Source organism: Schistocerca serialis, chromosome 3 (assembly GCF_023864345.2).
Source record: "Schistocerca serialis cubense isolate TAMUIC-IGC-003099 chromosome 3, iqSchSeri2.2, whole genome shotgun sequence".
In the NCBI taxonomy this organism is placed as follows: Eukaryota; Metazoa; Arthropoda; class Insecta; order Orthoptera; family Acrididae; genus Schistocerca; species Schistocerca serialis.
In genome coordinates this window covers 632,230,942-632,235,676 of record NC_064640.1, presented here as the reverse complement: position 1 = coordinate 632,235,676, position 4,735 = coordinate 632,230,942, and the positions used below count along the sequence as shown (strand labels likewise).

Below are 4,735 nucleotides of genomic sequence, written 5' to 3'. Positions count from 1 at the left end.
GAATCTTTGTGATGCTTTTCTTTCAGTCTTCAGTGTCTGGTCTTAAAGACATTCACCAACGGAAAAGGTAAGTCTGTAATTTCTAGCCAAAGCTATGTATCTCAGTAAAAAGTATTTATTGTAATCTTGTGAATAAACCAGAATTATCAAATATGTAAAATTCTGTCTTAACCTTTTTATTTTGAAAAGAGAGCTATCGATCTATCACATATTTTGGACACTTCCGCTGTTTGTAAAAAGATGCGTAGCCATTAATAGCTTAGAGTAAGGTGGTAATGGAGACAATCTCATTATTTCTCTTACAAGGAACACCTTGAGGGCGAGGTCGCAAAAGGCCAGTTATGATTTTGGCATTCGTTGCCCCATATATTGTGTACCACGCAGCCACAATATCGGCTACAAATAGCGACAGAGGGAAGGACTGGAGGCAGCTAGTGGTGGGTCCGGCATGAGGCTACGGAGCGTAGGTAAACTGTCTTAATCGACGAGTTACTCACAACAGTGCTACAGTGCTAGCGGTGTTGATAAAAAGCAAAACAGTGGCAACGATAAACAAGGCAAACGTTGCATTACATCTACAACAACAACTGCCGAAGTTGAACCTTCGTCATAAAAGAGCCCAAGAAATTTCTCAGAGTGAGATAGAAGTGTCAGATGTAATATCACCGTTTCTGCAAGGTGAGTCAGTGGAATGTGTGGTGTCGATTACGTTCGACTGTGCTGACAATGTACTCGAGGAGAACAATTATGATGACACGTGCTTAACAAGTGTAAGTGATTTTGATATATGTGACGGGCCATATAGTTCATCGAGGCAACTGCCTTGCCGCAGTGGATACACCGGTTCCTGTGAGAACACCGAAGTTAAGCGCTGTCGGGCGTGGTAGGCAGTTGGATGGGTGACCATCCTGGCCGCCATGCGCTGTTGCCATTTTTCGGGGTGCACTCAGCCTCGTGATGCCAATTGAGGAGCTACTCGACCGAATAGTAGCGGCTTCGGTCAAGAATACCATCATAACGACCGGGAGAGCGGTGAGCTGACCCCACGCCGCTCCTATCCGCATCCTCCACCGAGTATGACACGGCGGTCGGATGGTCCCGGTAGGCCACTCGTGGCCTGAGGACGGAGTGAGTGCATATAGTTCATCGCCCTTGTTGGATAGGGAGCCACAAATCCCGTATCCAGTGAAACGTAGAAAAGGACAGTCTTTGTGAGAGGAGCGGATAGCAAACATAATTACATCCATGGAGTATCATCGGCAGCATAGTAGAAAAATAAATGTGAACAGATTTGGAATAAGTCCGAGGGGATATGACAGTGCAGTGCATAAGAAAAACTATGGATATTCAAGGCGCACTTTTTATTACAACCGGTGTTTGCTGATTCCAAAAATGCTCGATAGAGTTCACGGGATGTGCATGATAGGGACCTGCTGTGGTATGCACATCAAACTGCGAGTGGCATCGATTACAGTGATTTCGATGGAAGCAGTGGATGGTTGCACAACTTCAAATAGTGAGATACAATTGGAGGACGTTAGATAACGAAATTCCATAAACGCGTCAACTTGATGATGGACAGCAAACTGCGGAATAAACCCGAAAAGTTGTAAATGAGGTAAACAAACTTATCCCATCGTTCAGTAACGAATTTATTTTCAACTACGACGAATCGGGATTTGAAGAGGATATGCATATCAAAGGAACCCTAGCATTTAGAGGTACAAAGAGAATTGTATCAAGATCAACTACCATCAGTTTTTTACAATTATGCCGTCTGTTAATCTAGAAGGTAAATCAGTTGGAAAGTTATGTGTTGTGCTGCGAGCAGTTGGAGGTGCTCTGCTGCCTACGATCATTTCTCTTGTACATTATCTTGCAAGGGCCGTAGGGTATATTTAAACAAGAATAGGAACATTGGTGTAACAGGAGTACAAATATAGTATGAGCACTGCTTTTGACCAATAGCTGGTCAAAAAAACTTGCTTTCATTTGATTCCCGGACTGCGTATGAGAATCATACTCCTTTAGAGGAAACTATCCCTCGTGAAAAACGTGTGACATTGCAGCTCATACCACTTGGAACCAATGGACAAACTCAGTCCCCAGACGTCTGATATTTTCCGCACATATAAAACATCCTATCGTACTAGTTGCCGCTACGCCTTGAAGGATGGCCATTTTCACAAGCTGCACGACAGACTGCTTCGCATTGGTTTGCATACCATCACACAATAATAATGATGACTGTTATGAACCACTGACTACGATTGTTATCATCCATTAATTACGTCCTAAATAAACAAAACAAGGGCTGAAACGTGTGGGTTGTTTATTTAAGGCCGTTACTGCTTGTTTTCGGTTTGTTTACATAAGGAGAATAGTAAGGTCTTTCTCATAGAATCGGACCAGCCCCCTTCTAACAGCAGGCTTGTACTAATAGGAAGACAAAACCCAAGTATCATTGTATATGTGTCAATTCTGTGGTCTGTTAAGGATTAACTGATACATCGGCCACGTCTCACACTACTACACAGTTGTTCCGCAGATAGGGAGGATAGACATCTATCTTATTGGCCATCAGACCCAGTTACGAGGCTTGCATAATGTTAACGTTACACTGGAACTCAGTTAAAGGTCGTAGGTAGACGGCCAACTGTTGCCCCCTACCGCGATTACTGCTGACCCTCGACTGCTGCCAGCTGTGATTGCAGAGAGGTTGGAATTTGAAAAATGGTGTGCAGAGAGAGTTTTAGTCAACGATTCGTACTTATGCTTGTAGTTTGTTTCACCTCAAATAGATCACAATTTAGTCCTACTTGTACCGCACGAGAAAAAACTTTTTCACTGTGCTTGAATTTTTCACCCGTAGTTTTAACATTGTTTACAATAATTGCAACATCCAGAAAGAATAGCCGAAACGAATTCGAACTTTCAGGAGAGAGAGGAGAGAAAGAGCCACAGCAACGTCATTTCTTGTATTACTGGAAAACTCTATGTTTCACCTAGTATTGTCAGCCAAGAGTTGGTGGGTGAATGAAAGAAATTGACCATTGCCACGTGTGTCACGTCTGCATCTGGTACCACACGTTATCCATGATTCAAGGTATGTTAATCAAACTGTATTGCTACAGAACGTGTTCTACAGCTTATTTTAATTTAATATTTCCCCCTTACCCGTTGTAATTGTTGAGAAAGTGAGTTTTATTTTATCAATACTAAAAGGAACTGGATATTTCGTTTATGACATTAGCTATGTGAACACTAAATTTTATCGTCCGTGGTGCATAATTTTCTTGAAAATTTTTACTAGTGGGCTACGTATATTTACTAAAACACTCACACTTCTCTCAAAGGGATAGTTGTCATATATTAAACAACGATTATTACAATATTTACTGTAATTTTTGCCGGCTTTGCAAGGAGGAAGAGGATGAGACTGTGTTATCTGCATTGCGCTATGTGAGGACGAGCGGGAAGCGTAACAGCGTGCGGCCGTCCAGGGTTTATGGCACGTGAGGGATTGGCGCGCCTCATTAGCCGGGCAGGGGCTTACGGCCCGGATTCACAGCAGGCCTCACCTCACTCCACTCGCTGTACCAAATTTCACTTGCGCGATTTCATGTGCACGCTGGCTGCCAACCTGAAACTGCAGCGACGGATTAAAACGTGTAACAGTATTTTCATTATTTTCATGTTGCTCCCTGAGAAAATACTTTATGTGCTAGTGAAGCTGTGTACTAGTGTGTGAGGATGCAGCTGGAAACAGGGCCTATTAAGTACATAAGCTCGTGTTTTCTCATATTAATGTAAGCAATAAGAAGTTGGCTAATAAGGGATAGTGATAAATACGCGAACAAATTTGACTAGCTATCTTTGTAGTTTGGTAGCATTACACTGTGGTGACAGAAGTCACGGGATAGCGTTATGCACGCATACAGATGGCGGTAGTAGCACGTACACAAGACACAAAAGGGCAGTTCATTGGCGGAGCTGTCATTTATACTCAAGTGATTATGGCTGTACGACGGGAATTAACAGACTATGAACGCAAAATGGTTGTGGGAGCTAGAGCATGGTGCATTCCATTTCGGAAATCGTTGGGGGATTCCGAGATCCGCAATGTCAAGAGTGTGACGTGAATACCAAATTTTAGGCATTACCACTCACCACGAGCAATGCAGTGATTGACAGCCTTCACTTAATGAGTGAGAGCAGCGACATTTGCGTAGGGTTGTCACTGCTACAGACAAGCAACACTGCGTGAACTAAGCACAGAAATAAACGTGGGATGTACGGCGGACGTATCCGTTAGGATAGCGAGCCGAAATTTGGTATTAATGGGCAATGGCAGCAGATGACTGAGGCGAGTGTCTTTGCTAACAACACGACATCGCCTACAGCACCTCTCGCGGGCTCGTGACCACATCGGTTGGACGTTAGACGACTATAAAACCGTGGCCTGGGCAGATGAGTCCTGATTTCTGTTGGTGAAAACTGATGATAATTTTCGAGTTTGGCGCGGACTCCACGAACCCATGGACCCGATTCGTCAACAAGGCACTTTGCAACCTGGTATTGGCTCCATAATGGTGTGAGCTGTACATGGGACTAGGTCCTCCGGTGCCACTGAAGCGATTATTGACTGGAAATGATTATGTTCGGTTATTTGGAGACCATCTGACGCCATTAATGGACTTCTTGTTTCCAAACGACAAACGGAATTGTTATGGAT

The 4,735-nt window shown here is 43.6% G+C and overlaps 1 pseudogene; it reads left to right on the top strand.

Moving 5' to 3' along the window:
• The first annotated feature begins 813 nt into the window (after positions 1 to 813).
• LOC126471691 (5S ribosomal RNA) lies at positions 814 to 931 on the top strand (annotated as a pseudogene).
• The last annotated feature ends 3,804 nt before the right edge of the window (positions 932 to 4,735 follow it).